The sequence below is a fragment of the Lemur catta genome, chromosome 24 (genome assembly GCF_020740605.2).
Source record: "Lemur catta isolate mLemCat1 chromosome 24, mLemCat1.pri, whole genome shotgun sequence".
Classification (NCBI taxonomy): Eukaryota; Metazoa; Chordata; class Mammalia; order Primates; family Lemuridae; genus Lemur; species Lemur catta.
Window position 1 is genome coordinate 15,277,229 of NC_059151.1, and position 21,522 is coordinate 15,298,750.

Below are 21,522 nucleotides of genomic sequence, written 5' to 3' on the forward strand. Positions count from 1 at the left end.
CAGAGATGCACAAAGTATTTGTTACACAATTGCCCCAGTTTCTCCATAATATAAAAGGAGCTGACTGCTTGCTTGCTAACCCCAGATTGAGTAAGGAAAGCCACAAAAATGTTAAGAATCATGTTTGTTTGATGAATGACGTTACTCGCCAGGGTATCTCACCAGAGGACTGAGGTACATTTAAGTAACAATACCATGAAGGTAGAATTCTTTTTAAAAATAGGTGCCTTCACTTATAACTTTGACTCAAAGGATATAAAAGCAATTCATGTAACCAAAACATTTGTACCCCTGTAATATTCTGAGATTGAAAAAAAAAAAGTTTCAGAAAATAAACTCTCAAAGATAGGAATCTGGCCCACTTAGGTTAAAAGGTATTGGTAACTGATAGTGGTAGCTCATTATTTTCATAGGCAAAATATGTATTTGTCTATTTTTATTTCTTTTTGCTTGGAATGAAATGTCTTTGAAAAACCAAGTGGCTGTTACAATTGATTGTTATAGTGGGAATACTAAAAAGGACTTTGGTTAAAAAAAATGGGTGCCTTGCAAAACTAACTGATGGCGACGGAGGCTGGAGCACAGGCTACCTCTGTGATTGTGGGAGAGGGGGACATTGCCTGGGAGGGGCATGAGGGAAGGTCATCAGGGGCTGCATGGGTATACGCATATGGAACAATCCATTGAGCGTGAGGCTTGCGCACTTGAAGAATTTCACTGTTGACACCTTTATCTCAATTTTTAAAAGTGGAAAAATAATTTCAAAGTAGTTTTAGTAGATGCTTTATAACAGTGGTCCCCAAGCACCAGGGACTAGTTTCATGGAAGACAATTTTTTCATGGAAGCGAGGGGGCAAGGGGGGGCAGGGAATGGTAAGCAGTGGGGAGTGGCTGTAAATACAGATGAAGCTTCCCTCCCCAGCCCTGCCGTTCACCTCCTGCTGTGCGGCCCAGTTCCTAACAGGCCGTGGACTAGTACCAATCTGTGGCCCTGGGGTTGGGGACCACAGCTTTACAAGCAGAGAACAAATAGGGTTTCTTTCTTACTCAGGTCAACAATGACCCAAATCATTTTTAATAGAAACTATAATATTGGAAATATTTATCTATAATGCAAATAATAAAGATTTTTAAAAATGCAAATTGAAATTATGATAGGGCTGAGATGGTTTACAATTCACAACTTTAAATGCCAAAGCCCCAAGAGCAGGCAGAAGGCAATGATGAGCTAGATTCACAGGCAAGCTAATAGGAAATTCAACCTAAAATAAAAGACCACCCATCCCTCTCAACCCAACAACTCAAGGAAGACTGAAAGGGCCAAGCTGAATTGTAAGAGAAAAGGTGTAATGAAAAAGACAAATACCAACCGAGGTAAAGGAGGAAATACCAACCGAGGAAAGGAAACCTCCAGCTAAGGAAGTTTAGTCCAACTAGGTACATGGACCATGGAGGCACCTGCCAGTTGGTTCCATGGGCTGATGAGAATACCTGAGAAATGCGAGGAAACTTCCTACAGGAGAAGTCAGTGAATCCTAAGTCATGGAAGCCAGCAGGAATCGAAGGGTTGTTCTGTATGAAAGGCCTTCCCATTGCATCCCTGGGAAGCTATTTGTGGACAAGTGCATTGTGGCGCAGCAGTCCTCGATGTGTTCAGAAGGTGACGCAGCAAATGTCACATCTAAGAGAAGAGAGGGACAAGATATGAGGAGGCAGCTGAGTAGGAGTGTCCACAGCCCATGAGCCTTATTACATTTTTTGTTGCTTCATTTCAACTGAACAAAATAAAAATGATAGGATATCAAGAAGCGAGTCTGCATGGTTAGCACCAAAAAACTTCCTTTTTTAAAAAAAAAAATTGTATTCTACCAACTTCTGGATATCAAATCTTTGCAGGCAGCACAAGATGTACATATGACCCACACATCCAATGTCTATACCACAAGAAGACAGCTGGGAACCTGAAGCCACCGTTGCAGACCTGCTTGTTCTTATCCAAATCATGCAGTGTAGACAGAGGGATCAGAAGGAGATGTTTTCTCCCTCTTTTAGCTCAACGGATTCTAATTACTATGTAAATGTTTAAAAGTCAAAGAAGAATATATTTATGTAGCATCTAGAGCACTCACATCAGCATCCCTGGCATCTGATAGGGATAAAATGATTATTTTAAATTCTCCAACTGAATTAGAAGTGACAGTGATTGCGTGTTAAATTGTCATATTATCATCATCACCATCTGAAAGATAACCATAGCTCTCATCTACTGAGCCCATGCTAAGTGCAAGGCACCCTGCCAGGGTAGCAAATATGACAACTCTGGCAGGCAGGTACATGTCACAACCCTCATCTTACAGATGAAAACGCTGGGAATCAAAAGTGTTAAGCAACGTGACTGAGATAACATAGCCAGTAAGAAGTAAAGACAAAATGTGAGCCCAGCTTCCTGCTGTCTCCCCTTCCTTGAAAGACTTCACTTTAGTGATGATCTTCGCTACCCTAAATGTTCTGGGCCACACAGATGCATAGCAAACACCACTTTATGATACTGTCTCTGTTATTCATACCAGTACCAGTGTTGACTTTTAGGTCTTCACTGAGAACTATATTAAAAATGATACAATAATTATGATATTATCAACATCCCCTAGACCTGCAATGAATACAGTGGCAACTAAAGCCACACGTGGCTGTTTCAGTTTCAGTTAATTAAAATTCCTCCATCGCATCAGCCTCGTTATAGGGGCTCCAACGTGTGGGCAGCACAGATGTAGCTCGTTTCCACGGCTGCACACGGCTCTGTCAGACAGCGCTGGGCGCCAAGCATCACTCCGTGTATCGACACACAGATGTATTTGGTCCTCATAAAACCTCTAAGGTAAGCTCCCTTATCTCTATCTTACAGAGAGGTAAAGCAACTCGCTCACATTGGCACTGCATATACCTCAATGGAAACTTTTTTTGCTTTGAAATTCTCTGAAAATAAACAGATAACAAAATCACCCACAAAGCAGCTGAACTCACTTTCCCCAAGTGCTGAAAGAAAGAAGCGCCAGGTATGTGCAGCCGTGCTCGCCCTATCACGCCGTGGCGGGTGCGGCAGACTCAATCCCACCACGCAGCCACCTCTCCCGGCTCCTCTCCCCACGGAGATTCCTGCCATCAGCCAACCGCATTTAGAACGTGGGGTTCCCACGGGCCACGCATAACACAACGCTTCTTTTGAGGGAATTCTGCTGAGCTCACCAGTGTGGTCAAGGCACCGGGGAAAGGATGGATCCAGATAACCCAGAACACTTTTAGGGACTGGAAATCCTCAAGCTGGGAGCCCAGATGCCTAAGTTCCCAGAGGTCTGAGTCACAGGCTGTGAGACAGATTCAGCAGGGAAGCAGAACACGCAGGTTGTTTTCCTGGCTAGAACATGCTCAAGGCTCCAAGCTGCGGGGAGGGTGACCCTCGGAGGCTGCCCTGGAGATGGAGCTCCCTCTCTTCCACCACCCCAACGTCAGGCCCCCCAGCTCAAGCTCAGCTGCACACTCCGCATGGTCACCAAACCATCATCTTGTCGCCCGTCAGCTGAATGCTCTGTATGGACTGAAAGATGACAGAAATGTCTGAATCAGATATGTAATGAGTATTTATAAATGAAATATGGGGTACCTTTGATTTGTTTTGAAATTATCTGGGTTGGGGAAGAGACGGGACAAACTTGGCTATGAGCTAATAATTCCTGAAACTGAATGAGGGTATATGGGGGTTCCGATTGTTCTCTCTACTTTTGTGTATGTTTGAAACATTCCTTAATATGTCTAGATGAGAGAAATATCACATAACAAATGGCTGACGGAGTGGGCTGACTTTTTTGCCTCTTTTCCCAAGCTTTAACAATGTCCAGACCACTATCTGTAGCAGGTGTATGTGGGGGGTCAATTCATAAAAACTCCAGAAGGCAAATCCCTACACGGAATGCCCTCGTGGCACATGCAGCATGAAGAGGCCCACTGCCTCAGCAAGACCGTGTTTCTTCCAGCACACCCAACACACGAGGGGCTGGGGCTCAGGAAGCCTCCACAAATGTGGGATTTATACTTGGGGCAGGCTGGGCGCTTATGCCTATGGCACCTTCTGGCTTGGCACTTTATGAACCCCAGAGAGTCCGGGGAGCTGTGGGGCCTGGAAGTTGGCCTGTGCCTTCCCTGAGAGGTGAGAACAGGGAGGAGAGGGAAGAAAGACTCAAGCCAAGCCAAGTATAAAGGCAGCGAGACCTGTCACCCCGAGGATCCTGCAGGTGTTTCCCCCCGAAGTCTACAATAATTCACTCTTCTTGTAATAATTAGCATTTACTACCTATATTTTGTGTAGAGTATTTGCAGAGTGCTTTAAATTAATTTTTATTAGTGCCGTGCACTGTCCTGGATGCTGGGGCATTGCGACACACACCTATACTCATTTCATCTGAATGATCCAGTGAGATAAAAAATGTCAGTGAGAATGAGTGAGTCTGTGGTCACTCGGCCACACCTGCAGTCCTGCATGTATCCCCAGCACGCCTCTCCTGAGTACAGCGGGACTCCAGCTGGCAGAGAAGGTTTGCTAATCAGACCAGTCAAAAGAAGAGCTCACAAAATAAATCATACACACCTTAAATATTGTATTTAACCAAACACATACACACATGATTTGTTTAAATTAACATGCCATTATGTATTTAATGTAAACATAAATGACTATCACAAAATAATGATCCTTACTATTATGGACTCTGTATTTACAAATTCACCTATTTGCTAAAATTTACTTGTAAATCCAAAATCAATACTTGTGGTGCTTTTGCGGTCATCACAGACATGTGCAGAGTCATGATAATTTGGGTTGCCTGACGCACACGTTTCTAGCTGAGGTAGGAAGACACTACTCCGCCTTCATTTCAGCTCATGCTGTACATAAATGTCCCTTTGCTATCTATTCTGTGCCATGGTTTTCACATTTTTGTGCCTTTTTTGCTGGTGATTTCAATGTTTAAAATGTCCCCAGGAGTAGTGGAAGTGCTGTCTGATGTCCCTAAGCAAACGAGGCCACGGGATGTGCCTTGTGAAGAAAAGCATGTGTGTTACATGAGCTTCATCCAGGCACAAGGGATGGTGCTATCGGCCACTGAGTCCAATGTTAGTGAATCAACAATATATATTAAATAAGGTACCTTTGAACAGAAACACACAAAAAACAAGGTTATATATTGATCAGCTGATGAAAATGTGACGAGGCTCTCAGGAACCTAACCCTAGGAGCAGTGGTTCAGTGTTCACCGCTACTTCACAGAATCCACCCAGCACACCACAGAACCCACCGTGCAGACATTCGCCAGACTTCTGGGGGGGCCGAGGACTCGTGTTTGAGTCTTGTTCCACTGACTAAAGTTCCATGTCATCGTTACTGCATGAATCATATTCACAATACAATATCTTTGATTTCCAGTTTTACACTCTTTAAAGTGGAGCAAGAACTCAGATTTTTACAAACCAAGCTAAAGCACAACCCTAGATTTTTACGATCATTTCTCTCAACTGTGCACAGGTAGCTCACCTATCCTAAATTTGACAGCAGTTAAAAAAACTTTCTTTCCAATGTGCACTGCAAACAAGCCTTTCCAACTTAAGTTTCTACAGAGACTCTTCTTTTCTTAAACAATATTTCACTGGCTTACATAAAATTTAATTAAATTATAGTAAATGATTACAAGTGTTACCGACACAAACAGGCTGGGAAGAAATAATACTGACTCTCGGTAGCATGGAAGTCAACTACAAAACGGGGGCAGGTGGGCCTGAGAAGTGAGCTGCAAACATCCTGAGCTGTGAACCATATCTTACCAGTAAAATAATTTTTGAGTGTGTGGCCTGTATCTGTTTGCTGTTTAACTGAGAAATGTGTATGTGTGTATATATCTGCATATGCATTTATACAAATAACATATATTAGCATGTATATACATAATGTGCCAGGTATATTATAAAATATAAAAGTAGAAATTTTTTAAAAGATGAGATTTAAAAAAGTTCTATTTTTCCTCCCCATGCCCCGGAGATCCTCCTGAACACTCTCCATTTTTGAGACTGCTGTATTCGTGCATAGCCGAATGGCTATGAATACTTAGTGTGACATCAACAAGTAGGTTTTGCAGAGGGAATGGAGAATGCCTCTTATTATGGCAATTAGATTTAGAATGTGCTGTGCCTCTATGGCAGCAATGAATTTTTAACAACATGGAGCTTTCATCACTTATCTCTGTGTCTATCTCTTCCTCTATTCTCTCACTCACTCTCTAATCCCTCCTGTTTCTGGACAGAGATTCACACGTAGCAGGTGCTCAATCAGCATATGGCAAAACTACCCCGTACCAATCACGGCTCTGTGTCCCTGTGGGAGGCAGCTGTGGAGCAGTGAGGGGCAGGCGGATGGGCTCAGGGACCACAGTCACTAGGGTGGGAGTGGGGAGTTCAGATTGTGTGACTTTGTCTGAATTTTAGTTGCTGGCTATGTAAAATTTCCCAAACGTGCTTGAGATAAGATCCCCTGATGACCCTGTTAAAAAGGCAGATTCCTGGATCCCACCCCAGACCTGTTGAAATCAGAGTAACTGGAGGATGGGTGTAAGAATCTGTACATGAATAGGCACACCAGCTGACTCTTAGACAAGTTTGGGAAACAAATTATAGTGAGAATTAAGTGCAAGAATCTAGAATCTGGAAACATCTTAAGCTACAAGCCTATTAGAGCTCCCAGAGAATAGAAACTGCCAATACTCATCTTTGTAATCTTTCCCCTTTCTTCTCCAAGCCTCAGTTTCCCTTCTCATCTGTAACAGGGAGATCTCTGCAGTCACAGCGAGTAACAGATAACAAAGTGCTTTGAAGACTGCTAGGTGCAATTCCAAATTTAACTATTATTTTATCTTGCTAGGAGAAAAAAGAAATGAGGAAAAGCCCATTTCCTGGAACGTTTTAGCAAATATGAAAATGCAAGAAAACCTGAGTTTTAATTTCAAATGGATGTGTTCTTTCTTTTCTCAAGAACTTCACAATCGACCTCACTCTTCTGTGTAATCTTGAGACTCATGGGGAGAAATTATTGTTCTTTCTGGCCAGCCCTCTGTCCTGTCCCACCTGCTTTTCACCTGCCTCTCAGAGAAAAGGGCTCGCTCCCCCGGCCCGCACACGCGCTCGGCTTCCTCACAGACGCTAAGCACGGTCTGGAGGCACACGCCGCACCTTCTTTCACGTGGGATTTCAACCAAGGAGCTCTTATTTCACTTCTGAAAAGATACAGAATGTCATCTCACAACCAAGTGGCTCCAAAGTGGCAGGGAAAACAAAAATCCTTCTTTGAAACCAGAAGCACACCACGGGGTTGGTTAAAAGGAAGAAAGAAACACCCACAGAAAAAGACCTGCCTCCCTGCCTCACTCGGCACCTGCTGATAGATCTTAAATAAAACCAGCAGAAAACCATCGCCCAGAAACATTTGGATCATCCTTTATCAGGCAGAGACACTCAGGTTCAACCAGCCTTCCCAAGGCCCCTGGGAGAACGCTTTGCAACCTTGTTTCTAAGCAGCTCTTCAAGGACAATGGAGGTCATTGTAAATCTGTGGACCAAGTTGCTGGATGCAGAGCCAGCGGCAGGCACCAGGGTATTTGCAGACCTCACTTGGGCTTCATTAAGTCTGCCTTCATTAAGACCCCTGCATTGGCCAGTGGTCCCCACAACTTCCTCCTCACCCCTGTTGTGGTGTGTAATTCAACCCTGCCGAGAACTTATAAAGAGCATGATTACAAAATACTTAGATGGGGTAGAACTACACTCAGAGTCACAGGAGAGGGGAGAGCTGTAGGACAAACTTCATTTGCAAGAGACCTTGACAACGTGCCAGAGGGAAATTGCACAAATCTGACTGGCTGCCTTTTGATTTTCTGGCAATAGAGACTGCCCTATGCTGCACACTGAGGGCAACTTTTCCAAACGGAAACTAGCTCCACCGTCAGTAAGGTCAATGTATTTTGTGGAAAGGGTATCTATCTGTAGGATTTAAAGAAACCCCATAGTATACATATACCACAGTTTACTAATCCATTATATACCATGGAGTACTACTCAGCTATAAGAAATAACGATGATACGACATCTCTTTGGTTCTCCTGGAGAGAGCTGGAACCCATTATACTAAGTGAAGTATCCAAAGAATGGAAAAACAAGCATCACATGTACTCACCAGAAAACTGGTTTCCCTGATCATCACCTAAATGTACATCAGGGAAGGATACCAATTGGATATCAGACTGGGATGGGGGGGGGGAGGGGAGGGGATGGGTGTTTGCCTACATGACGAGTGCATTGCGCACCCTCTGGGGAATGGTCATGCTTGAGGGTGCAGACCCGGGGAGGTGGGGGGGGAGGGGATCGAGGTATGAATACATGGCGAGTGCCAGGCGCACTGTCTGGAGAGTGGGAGCGGACGCGCTTGGGACTCTGACTCGGGGGGATGGGCGGGACAGGGACAATGTATATGATCTGAACTTATGTACCCCCATGATGAGCTGAAATAAAAAAAAATATATTAAAAAAAAAAAAAAATAAAGAAACCCCATAGACCTTTCTAAAAACAAAACTTTCTTTTTCTTTTAAAAATCACATATGGAAATAGGTTACTCTCAGGAAAGGAAAAAAAAATTCCTCAGTGGACAAGCCTCCAAATGACAGTTGACGGTGAGATTACACATGGACCGCAAGACGGACATTCAGCCCAACCTCAGCTTACAGAAGCTGCTCAGAATACGTGAGCTCCAAACCACTGCTCACAGAAATAATTGTCTCTGTATCCCAAGGCAGTGCACAAGATCCGATTTCACCCAGAAAACGCCTGAATTCTAGCACGTCAGCCAACGTTTCTGAAGGAGGACGAGCAATTTTAATTTAGAATGCTGGCGTGGCTCTGACCATTCCCCACCCCCAGGTATGCCACCCCAGCCCCAGAACTGTGGGGTCCCGCTCGGCTGTGGCAGTCTGTTTCGGGGAGCAGGGGCTGCAGCCGTTCTGAGGAGTGGGTGGCAGGGGAGGGCTGTGGTGCTGGGCGTGCGGAGGGGAAGCAGCTGCCTGCAGCTTATCTCCTCCCTCCCTGCTTCCCGCAGCACCGCTTGTCACCGAGGGTCCTGGGGGTGTGAAGCACAGAGAGGGGGAGCCTGGGGACCCAGGGGAAGGAAACGCCTCCCAGCAGCATGAGGCGAGCCAAGTTTCCATGTGGCTTCCATCACTGGGGGTTGGGGGCCCATGACCAGAGAGAGCCTTTGACATGTGCTTAGAGAAGTACCTTTCAGTTGTCAGTGGTGTAGGCAGGTGCTGTCAACAGCAAGAATTAGTTCTAAACTCTCATATCCACAGCCCTTCCTGTCTCTTCTTCAAAAATCAAACAGACAAGCAAAACCCCACAGCACACTGGCTCTGGCTTTTGCCAGGCAGGAAAGAGCACAATGCTACTGTGGTCAGAGAAGTCTGACTCCCACAAGGGCCGAACTCCACTCTGTCCTGGAGTCACAGAGACCCAACCCTGTCAGCCACTGCTTGACCACATGCCTTGAGTCACCAAAGGCAGAGGGGACAGCAAGATGAAGGGTGGAATGAACCAGCTCCCACAGGTCAAGGAAACACTCTCATTGGTTGGCTGAGGTTTTGTCCTTTCAATTCTCAAAACACTTTAATGCAACAAATAATGTTCTCGTCTACACTCAGATTCACTCTCGGTCCTAAAAAAAAAAAAAACGGTAAAATCAAATTTTTAAAAAGTCATTGAACTGAGAACTCACTGTCTTAGAGCATGCCTAATTAGACAGGGCACTGCACTAAGATATCTGTTCTTTTGACAGCAAATGTTCTTATAAGAACACGGGATATTCTTCTTTCTTTATAAGGAGAAATGGTAAAGACCCAGCCCCAAATAAAGCCAGCATTGCGACAGCTCACAGTAGGGCTATGTTACTTATCAGGAACAACCAGCACCATTAAAAGCATCAGCCCTGAAATGAATCTGGAATCTGTAACCACTAACTGGAGCGGAGCAGTTGCCCAAATAACCTTCAGGAAGTGCCTAAAATGGGGAGGGAGCATGTATACATGCTACAGATTAAGGGTCAAGCCCGAAGGCAAATTCATCAGCAATGTGATTTATAGAAATAGAAAACAAGGACACCAAAAGTCTTCTTTTCTTCTTCTTCTTAACCTTGTGGCTAAAGAATTTTAAGATTAGCTCCCTCAAGTGCTTGCTACAGTAACATTTTATCATCTGGTGACCTTAACTCTCCAGCACAAGAGGAAAACCCTGAAGGCAACAAAAAAGGCTTAACAGAGCAGCCCAAAGAGATAATAAACCTCTCAGGTGTTTCCTTGAGGCCTCCTCACTGTTACATAATTCCATCAGTTCCCCCACTGCCGCAGCTGAGGGCAGACACATGACCTCCCCTAATCAGCAAAAATGGGTTAATTTTTTTTGTTTTTAAGACACTAAACATATTTTTGAAAAACTGCATTGGCAAATTGCAAACTTCAGAAAACTGATTTCTTTAGAATCCCAGGTTTCCCCAACAATCTTACAGAAAATGACACGTGGTTCTATTATTTCAAGGTGTCAAGTCCCTTCAAGTTTCTAAATATCTGCTTTTCAACACAGTTGGATTACAAAACTTGGGAGGCAGGCCTCAAATCAGACTTAAATAGCGACTTGGTTTCCCAGTCTTTACTGAAGCGAAACTAGATAAAAGCGGCTCTTTATAAAAATAAAGAGTGAAGGACAAATTGCTTTCATGTCCTATGTGAAGGACATCGTACTTGGGAGAAGCCCTGGGAATTTAACTCCTCAATTCCATTAAAATGGGATGACCACAGAGTGGCACAACAAACATTAACATGTTAGAAGGTTTAAAATATTAAAAAAGACACGCATCCTAAATAATAGTATCAGAAGAAAGCAGTTTGTTATCTGTTACAGCCTGAGGATTGTGAATTTTCCCTCTCTATCCTTACAACAGTCTTCAAATCTATTTTCCAGATGGGGAAACTGAGCCCCCACTCGCCGAGGTCACAGAGACGGCCATGGAACCAGCTGGCTTCACTCCACTCTGGACACTGCACATTCGGAGGACAGCTATTTGCAGTCACTCCAGCTACTGCCATGACCTGTGCAGCATCCTTGGTGCCCACATGGCTCAGCAGGGAGCACTTCCTAACGCTGCTGCTCCCACTCTTTGCAACCCCAATCAGCAGAACCTGCGAAATACCTGCTGAGAGGCTGCAATTCAAATTGGCCACTTCCTTGAGATACTGAATTCCTTCCTCATTATAGTGTTTTAATCGAGAGACTGGCATTGCTTCTTAAAAGGGATTTCATGCTTCGTTTTTTCCTGTTCTGTCTCCAGAGGCCAGAAGGAGTAAGTACAAACAACCTCTCCCCTGGAGCCCCACCCGGCTCAGACATTCCTCTCCCCTCAGCCCACCCTCCTCTGCCCATCCCAGGGCAGAGAACTGACATCCAACAGCTGCACTAATCTCTCCCAGTTGCTGCGAGCCACAGTGATGGCCCTGTGACAGGGCCCTGGCCAGGTAGCCCTCCCTTCCCGCACCCCAGGAATCTGCACACCGCAGCCCAGTGCCCTGCTCCGACTGCTGAGCCAAAGCAGTGTGGCTGCAGCACGGGGCAGAGTCGGAGGGACCTCACAAGGCCTGGGCTAGTCCCCACTCTGGCCCTTGGGTGGGGTGGGGGACAGGGAAGTCCTGACCAGGGTGCCTCTACCTGCCGGCTGGAGAAGGAATCCTCCCCTCCCAGAAGGCCCCCAGTCCACAGCTCCCAGAAGTGTTTTAAATGTTTCCACCTGGCCAAGCCTCAGATCCCTAGACTCTTAAATGAAAGATGCTGACACATATTTTGTTATACCTTCTCCCTATTTTTCAGATGCCATTCAACAAAGGTGGGACCAATGCCATGTGGATGAGTCTTAGGGTCTCTCTGCAGGTGGTGGGTGTGCAGTGAAGGGAGGTGAACATTCCTTGGAACAGTGAATAATTCAGAAGAAAGAAGCTTCCAGCATCTCCCTCTGGTGGCCGCACTGTTAATACGCATGGCAGAGGGGTGGCCCTCAGCCTGTCCTCCCAGCTGCAGCAACGCTCCCGCACCCCACTCAAGGAGCCAGGGGTGCTGGCCAGAGCCCCCTTGGGCTGCCCACGTACCAATTCCTGACACAGATTTGAGGGCACCGCCTTGATCTTTAAAATCACTTCAGAGACGACCAAGATCGATAATGTGACCGGATGGAGGAGGCCCTAGACCAGGAGGAAACACAGTGAAGCACCACAACCTCTGCTGTAAAGCCTGAAAGAGAAGCTTTGCACCGACCAGACCCCTCTGCCTGGACAACGGGCAGAACATGCCCTTCTTGACCCTGAATCTGCCCCGCACTTTGTTTTATAACCAACCACCCATTTGCTAGTTGTCTGACGAGCCTATAGTCCATGTCTCAAACGCTACTGTTGTCCTCAAGCCTGGGCAAGTGCCTGGCACACAGGAAGGACTGCATCGCTTGTTAGATATATTTTAACTGAAATAATGTGAACATTACTTATTACATGATCTCCTTTAATCGAGGAGACATCTAAGATTGTACAAGAACTTTGGCCAAGTCTCAGCCTCAGCAGCAGCTGCATTGACACGGTGACCATCCAGCCACCACCCCACCTGGCCCAGAGACGAGGCATTCACACACAAGACAGGGCCCTCCGTGCCCACCCCAGCATAGGTGGCTTGTCTGAAACCTGCTCTGCGGGCTGTTAAGCACTTGAATTGTGGCTGGCTCGTATCGAGGTGGGCTGGGATTGCACCACACACGCTGGATTTCAAAGAGTCGGTATATGAAAGTGAGAATGTAAACCACATCGATAATAATTTTTATTTAATCAGTATAAAAATTGACATATTTTCACTATATTGTGTAATCAATAAAGCATTATTCACTTTGTCTGTTTCTTTTTACTTTTTAAAACACGGCTACTAGAAGATTTCAAATGACACTCACAGCTTGGATTCTACTGTTCCTGGCCAGTGCTGAGCTGGACTCTCCCCCCAGCTGACTTCACTCACAGCAGGTGCGGCCACCACTCTTCTATTCGGATAGCCAGCAAGGTGTTCAGTGCCCAGGGAAGCCTTCACACAGGGGACCTCTGTGCACCCACCTGCTCTCTGAACACTCGGTCCCTCGCCTCTGATCCCAAACACCAGCTCCCTAGAGACCCGACACTGCCCCCTTCCCTGCCTTCTTCCCTCGTCTCAGGAGCTGTGTGGAGGGGGATGATTTACTGCTGGTCGTGCCAGGTGCAACCAATACCCGGCCCTAAGAGCGAGCATCTCTACAGGCAGCTCCGTGTCTTCCTTTTGTCCCACACCAACGCTTCGTTCCCTGGCAGCACAGCGGGTCGAGGGCAAACGGACTCGGTGTTCACAGGAGTTTGGATTTCCAGCGCTTTTCATTAAGGAACAGCGGGCACCGTGCCAGCTCTGGTGGGCGGGGAAGGGAGACGAGGGCAGGAGAGAGACGGCAACAGCTGTTCGGAGTCACGAACTTTCTGTCTGAGCTGGGAGCATCCCTCTGTGGTTCTGCTGCCCTCGGGGTTTGGAATGGAGCTGGTGTCTATTTTAGTTCTGGGTTAACAACACTCTCTCCCACCAGCGACCGTCCCAGGTCACCGCCTGGCGAGGCCCCGCAGGCTCGGGCGGCCCGGGCCTCCTGCGATAGCAGGCTATTGTGGGGAACGGCAGAGCAGAGAGGAGAAAAGGGAAATTATGTTCTGCAATCAACTCCTTTTGCTTTCCAGACGGCAGCCCACCCGCCTGGCAACAGTTACAGACAGAGCCGCCGGCCGGGGACGGGCCGTTCACCTCCACATAGGGTGCCGGGGACCTCTTTCCACCAGCCGTCCCCTCGCCAGCTGCTGCAGGGCCAGGGGACGGGAGGCTGCCTGGAGGGGCTGAGTCTCCACCGAGCTGCACAGCCTTCCCGGCCGAGCCCCCGCCGAGCACAGGTGTTAGTGCTGAAGAGGTGAGGAAACCCCCCTGTTAGCCGGACGGCCCACCGAGCGGTCCCCGTCCCGCCGGGAACCGAGCGACCAGCATCCGGTGCGGCCCACCCCGTCCTCGCTGAGGGGGAAGCCCAGCCCCTCCCGGGAGCAGGTCCTCGCCCCGAAGGCCAGTCCCAGAACTGGACGGCTGTCGGGTGGGGACGCCGACGACAGTCCCCTGAAGAGGCGCGTCTGTGCTGGGAGCCGAGAGGACCTTTTTAGCTGGTGCTGGGTCTTCTCTCTCTGACTCGCCATCGTGACTCAGTTTCCCCTTGGAGGACAGCCGCCTGCGCTTCAGCGGAGACGGAGGAGCTGCGGCTGTGGCACTGTTAGGGTCCTTGTCGTGCATCTTCATATGTCTGAAAAGAACACACACACAGTGATCTAACAAAGCAGTCATTTCACTTCTTTCTTTCAAATTGCTTATATTTGGGATTGGTACTTAAAATATTTTAGTTAAGAGATACAGGGTGTAAATTATACAGTAACTTCTTTTTAAAACTTTATAATTTTCTTGAACCTCTCTTAAAGTTCTTGCAAGTGCTGTCCCGAAGCAGACTGGAGACGTCACCATTTACTTCCGCTGGAATACTTCCAGCAACAAGGACTTCTCCATTTTCACCGGTTGTCCTAATTGTTAAAAACCATCTTCCCCATGTTGAGTCAGAGATTCTGTCCTTGCTTTAAATGACTACCTGTCCTCAGGGGCAACACAGCCTCTGCTACATTCTCTTCCATGAGGCAGCCCTTCCAACAGTGCAAGGGCATGACTGCATTTCTCCAAAGTTTTCCCTTTCCAAAATTAAACGACTCCAGCCTCCCCTACCCCAGCTCTGCCCGCGAGTCTGTCGAATTACACTGGCTGCTAACTAACCTTGGAATACTCGCCAGTTTGCAGATATCCTTCAAGAAATGCTGGATCCAGACACAAACACCAGGGTGCACAGCTGGGACTACGCCCTCCAGAGGCTACATAAACGGAGTCTGGGTTGGTTCTGCTGTGTGTGTTTGGCAGGGTGCTACATCCCCCAGTTCCTGCTGTTGTCAACAATGATCCCCATGATCCTTCGTGCAAAGTGCTGTCAAACCACATCTCCCCCACTCCGTAACTGAGCCGTCACTGGGCGGGTTTTCACCTTCCAGATTGGCAAGGATAGGAGATCTTACGACATACAGCATTGGTGTGGTTCAGAAGACTGGGACTGTCACGCGGTGCTGGTGGGAGTGAAGATCAGTAGGCACCTTTCTGCAAAGTGGCTGAGCAACAGGATCAGAATTTTAAACACGTTTGTCCTTTGCCCCAGTGATTCCACTTCTAGAAATTTGTCTTAAGGACTAGTAATTACACAAGTGTGCAAAAAATCTAGATACAAGGATTGATGTAACATCATAATTCACCGCTAGATAAGCTGCACAAACACTAATGACGACACTGGTCCTAACACCTTAGACTGGCCACTCTGCTTTCCCTCTTGCCCTCCTGTGGTCCATTCTCTACACAGCAGCCAGACTGAGCTTCTAAAACAAAGGTCCAGGGCCGGGCGCGGTGGCTCATGCCTGTAATCCTAGCACTCTGGGAGGCCGAGGAGAGTGGATTGCTCGAAGTCAGGAGTTCGAGACCAGCCTGAGCAAGAGTGAGACCCCGTCTCTACTAAAAATAGAAATAAATTATCTGGCCAACTAAAAATATATAGAAAAAATTAGCCGGGCATGGTGGCGCATGCCTGTAGTCCCAGCTACTCGGGAGGCTGAGGCAGGAGGATCGCTTAAGCCCAGGAGTCTGAGGTTGCTGTGAGCTAGGCTGACGCCATGGCACTCACTCTAGCCCAGGCAACAGAGCAAGGCTCTGTCTCAAAAAAAAAAAAACACAAAAAAAACAAAGGTCCAATCGCACTTCTCCCTGCTTAAACTCCTCTGACGCTCCTGTTCTTAGAAGTAAACCTGGCCCCCACCTACTTCCCGGACCTCGTTAGTCAGCACTCTTCATCCCAAGGCCCTTTCGGACACAGTCGCCCTCTCTGGGTCCCTAAGTCCATCCAGCTAGTTTCGGACTCTGGGACTCAGGCACTTGCTGCTCCTTCTGCCTGGGAGGCAGCTCCCCAGACCTTCCCAGGCCGGGCTCCTGCCGTCCAGGTTTCGGGTCACACACGCCTCCTGCGGCCGTCCCCGAGGCCCCACGCCCCACCCGTGCAGATGCTCTCAGGCCCCCCACGCAGCTCTGCTCCCTCCAGAGCACACCGCAGGAAACGAACAGATCCTGTATTTAGCCCTCACCCTCGATCGAAAGAAGTTCCATTCCAGCAAGAACCCAGCCTCTTTTCTCTGCACTAGGCCCTGGACACACAGTAGGCAGTCACTAAGCATGGGCCAAAAGGCTGGGTGGAAGACGAAACAAATAAATATCTGCTGAACCCTTGAACGGGGTGGGGGGGACGAAGGAAGGAAGGAAGGAAGGAAGGAAGGAAGGAAGGAAGGAAGGAGATATATGTAGAAAATGTCTGTTTCACTCAGAGTATCACTATAACGTGTCTTCAGGTTCCAAGACACCTTAGAATTTACCTTACTGAGCTTTAGTGTAAACAAACTCAATATGAGATTGTACAGTAAACAGTGCCCCACTGAAGGGACTTTAATGAAAAACACCCTAACAATGAATGCTGAAGATACATGTTAATTTGTTTTTTATTGGAATTATCTGCACTCATTCAAAACAGTACCTATACTCACAGTAGAGAAAAGTTAATGTAAAAATCAAAATATTCTTCTATATTTGCATAAAATTCTAGAGTCTTCCTTTGAAGACATGACATTTCAACAGTAGGAATCCTGCCATACTGTGGTCTAGGGAAGGAATTTTATCAGAACTTCTGGAGTCAAGACAAGTTTTCTCCTATTCATAACACCCAGAGGGGCTTTTATAGTGATGAACAAACACAAATATTACAGATTTATTTTAAACTGGAGGGAAAAAAATCTAAAAATCTAAATCTGATTACTTCTTAGCACTGATAGGAGTCTACTTTGAATCTTGGGGTGGATACTGATTTTCAACTTCTAAGTTTTCCTCCTGTAAATGTAATCATTTGCTTTCTAGACTTTGAGAAGGTCCATTTTAGTAGGGTGGGCTGTTCGTGAGAACACTGAAGAGATCAGAGCTAAACCCAACAGTACAGCTTGTACGGGGGCTGAATGCCAATGAAGTAACCCCAGAGAGACAGACCAATCCCTAAAACCCCCCTCCCCACCTCCCGGAACGTCTTCCTTTCCAGTTCCAAATATAGGAACTTTCTGCTGACCTTTCTTAGGCATGTTCAGTCATTAGATTTGGGAATGGGGTTAAGCTCTTAGCCATTCAAGCACTGCTTGCTCTGAGCAGCAAGTGGGAATTTGGGTAAAGAAGCAATCTGGGTGGGAAGATGGTGTAGCGCAGAGAGAACACACGATGCAATGAAGTTTTGGGGTGGTTTTTGAGCTGTACCACACTTTAGACGTTAGATCCTGGTTCTGCCACTTAGTAATCATGGGGACTTGACAGTAATTTAGGCTACGTCAGGTGCAGTTTCACATTTGTAAAACAGGGACAATACTGCCAGTCTGCTGGAACGCTGGTTTTCAAACTACAGGCCTGTGACCAGCAGCATGGGCATCTACCTGGGAGTGCGTCACCAATGAAAATCCTCAGGCCCCTCCCCAGACCTGCAGCCTGGGAGGCTCTGGGCCAGGGCCCAGCAGTCTGCATTCCAGGAGCCCTGCAGGTGACACTGAAGCCTGCCCAAGGGTGAGCCACAGGATCGCAGTGACCTTCTCCAGCCTTTGCACTGTTTGCAGTTTTGGTTCACGATTTGACTAGGATGTTGACATTTTTGGATACAAGCACTAAACCTCTCCCAGACCCATCTTCCAATACACCAGCAGTGTCTGCGTCAGTTTACCAGGCATAAATCCCTATCCAAAAAAGGCGGGAAATTTAACATTCTTAAAATTCTTCTGCCGACAAAATCCTCTGGGAAACTCTCAAGTTCAAAAGTGACACAAACCAAAGATTACAAAGGGAAGGCTAGTGGTAGCTGTCCTCACAGCAGGTCTCAGACATTCTTCAAGCTCTCCTGTACCTAATTTCCATGTGAAGGTTAAACCTCAGGAGAGGCTGAGACACTCCAGTATTTGCTAACTTTTCAGTCTTAATTTCTTCATAGGTTTATTAACAGAGGAGCTGAATTATTGGATCTTCTAAGCGGATGGCATTATAAGGAAGGCCACTCCATCAGTACCCAGGGCACTGTACACAAAGAGCGCTCGCCACTGCCTGGGGCCCGCCACACTGAAGGCAGCAGGCTCAAACAGCTCCTGGCATCCTGGTGACAGCTACATCCTCATCCATACCTGGTGCTCGCTTTTCTTGTCCAACAAAGCCTTGTGATAACCAAAGAGGGAATGAGTAAGATTAAGAAGAATCAGAGCTATACAACCTACATTTCTGGCCAAAGAAAAGGACATCTCCAGAAAGATTTGTGCATGTTTTCATAACAAATGCCCAGGAGAGCAGTTTACAGCACAGGGCTGTAAGTGATGCCCGCAATGCCAATCAAGTTTGCTGCAAGGACACGGGGGCTGGAGAGCGAAGACAGAGCGCGAGAGGGCGGGGGAGGGCAGCAAGGCAACAACCCAGCGGTTCCTGGTGTGGCCCCACCTGTAAGTGCAGAGGCCCCTTCTAGTAATTCAGGTGTTGTTCAGGTTCAGTCATGCTTGTCCAGAAGGCAGGTCACACCAGCTGTGCCAGGGTGTGGAGGAAGGTTTGACGATGCGTAAGCACCTGTGCTGACCCAAGAGGCTGCACTCTCAGAAAAGTCCAGAAGTCATCCTGGCATGCAGGGTACACCTGTGTCTGCAGGCGCGCTGTGGGAACGCGTCGGCTGGGTGGCTCCCGGGGCTGTTGGGATGCTCTGGGTGAAACGCCCTGGGCACTGCACCCACCTACTGCTGGCCGGTTAGATCCCACGTCCTCTGATGTGGACCACGTAGCCGGCAGAGCCTACAACAAAGTGAAGTGCTTTGCACCTCTGTCTCCATACTGAAGTTTTTTCCCGTTGTCTCTGCTCAGGGAGGTGTCTGTAAAGATCACACCCTCCACGGCACAGATTCCCTCTACGAGACCCCCCTTCCCCGCAGTACTGGGGGAACTTGTCCCAGGAGTAGAGAATTTCTCTCTTCTGTTGACTGCAGCATAGCACTCTGATGGAGCCAGTGTACGGACAAAGCTAAATCTCATTCAAAGTTAAGGAACCTTAATTCAGAGCAGGGGTGTGCCAAGGTCCATTTTCACATTCCTCATTAACGAACGCTTGTGGGGACGCTCTATCTCCACTGCTCGCCCACCCTGAGCCCTCTCTGGCTCCAGACTCCGGGCCACAGTCCTTCCGGCCAGAAAATGTTCCTGCTCTCCCATCTCAGTCCCTCCGCAGTGCCTGGACAGGCAGTTCCTTCTCTATCTTGGTCCTGGTTAAAGACTCTCTGGGAACCTTGGAACAAACCCTTCCTCACTGACGGACTGAGCCGGGATTATCGTGCCTGAAGAACACTTTTTCCCACCTCAAGGGCCCAGCCACCCCTCCGGCAGGAGAAGGACGCCGGTGGCTGCTGCAGTTCGCCCCTCCCGACCCTCCGGAAGCCGCTGGCTTTAGATGACATATCAGAGATACCACCGGCCAGAACGTCTCTGGACGAAGGAGAAGTTTTAGATGAAAGAGAATAAACAGACAGACAGACAGACAGATTTGGACGAGGGTCTGAAGGAAGGTGCCCGAACCTTCAGGGGACTCCACGGGAAGAGGTTACAGAGCAGAACTGGAAGCAGAAAGTCAGTCAGTGGGGATTAGGCCCTGAGAGGCTTGGAGACCAGCAAGCAGAGTAGGTGGAGTGGCTGACGTCCCCCTTCTTCACATCTTAGACTGTCGGTGGGTTCCCAAGCTGCCGGAGGAGCCTTCTGACCACAGGAGCCCAGAGACTGCTACCGCCAGTGAGCGGGGAGGTCCTTGCGGACAGAGCACCAGGCTCCCAGCCTCCCCAGGGCACCTTCTGCCCCACAGACCCGAGCCAGATGGCAGGCACCATATTGCTTCTCTACCCGCCGGACACCTTTGACCTCCCCAGGGGGCTTCAACCCCTCAGGTTCCATCTTGCTCGTTTCTACACAGATATTTCCCAACTCTGGCCCAGGCTGCAAGAGCCACAGGGCTCCAGTGGGTCCCAGGTGATCTGCGTGACTCCAGAGCCCCCTCATTCTGGGCAGACTGCCTCCTGGAGAGAGGGTTAGAGATGGCCAGAGTTTGGACTTTCCTCCATCCAGACTCCCTTTCTCCCCTTCCACTCCCCGACACATGGCTGCTTTGAGAGACTACTGAGCCACTACATGGAGGCTTCCCCAGGAAATGGAGCTCACACTTTTCATTTTGGGGTCCTGCACCAGACTGAAGGGTGCTCAGACTGAGCTCCCTGTCTGCTGGCCCTCCCTGGTGCTGCTTGCCTGGTGACAACAACAGAGAGGGGCACACCCTGAGACAGAGGGATGTTGAAACAGTTTGGGCACACTGTGAGTGACTCAGGATCAGCATCCTTCTCCAGGGCGTGGTCAGGGATTGACCTCCTGGGACCCGGGGATGGGACCACAGGCCAGATCCTGTACACTCAGGTCTCAATTGCATTGCCCGGGGGGACAGAAGGAATATTTGTGAATTAGTCTCACAAGACATGGGTGCCTGCAGGGAAACATCAGTTCGGGAGAGTGCAGTATGTGTTCTAGCTGCTGTGTGCTTGTGGGGCGCCCCTCCTCCCATGGGAGGCCAGCCGGGATTCCAGGCAGGGAGCCTCCCAGCACACATCAAAGTTGTGGGGGGCTCAGTAGGCTTAAGGTCCTGCCTGCTGGCAAAGGCCAGAGAGAAACCACAAAATAGGGGAGGCTGGAAAGGAGCGAGGCCTACTCCAGACTGCCGGATTGAGGGTTTCAGACAGCCCCGCCTCCACATGCAGACGTTCTGGCTGAGTGGGTCCACTTCATCCCCTCCCTGGCAGCTTTGCCCAGGGGTGGCGAGCAGACCTTTGGTCCCTGCTAAAAGCATCTGTGGACCTTGAGGTCATGCTCACCCAACCCAACCATGCCCAGCCTCACTCCTCCACCTGCCCCTGCTGTGGTGGAGAAAAGGGCACACCTGGAAGTCCCAGGGACCCCCCACCACCTGAGGCATTAGAGTGCTTCTCCTGAGGAGCTAGAGCTGGTCACAGGACCCCCAAACAACATTGCAGCTTGTTCCTTCCAGCAAGTGCCACCTACTGTGAGGGAGGTCAATTTGCATGCCCTTTTACTGGATTTACTGA

The 21,522-nt window shown here is 48.3% G+C and overlaps 1 pseudogene; it reads right to left on the reverse strand.

Annotated features, from left to right (window-relative positions):
* The window catches only part of LOC123627277, a 38,760-nt pseudogene extending 18,434 nt beyond the window's left edge, over nt 1-20,326 (reverse strand).
* Nucleotides 20,327-21,522: the final 1,196 nt, after the last annotated feature.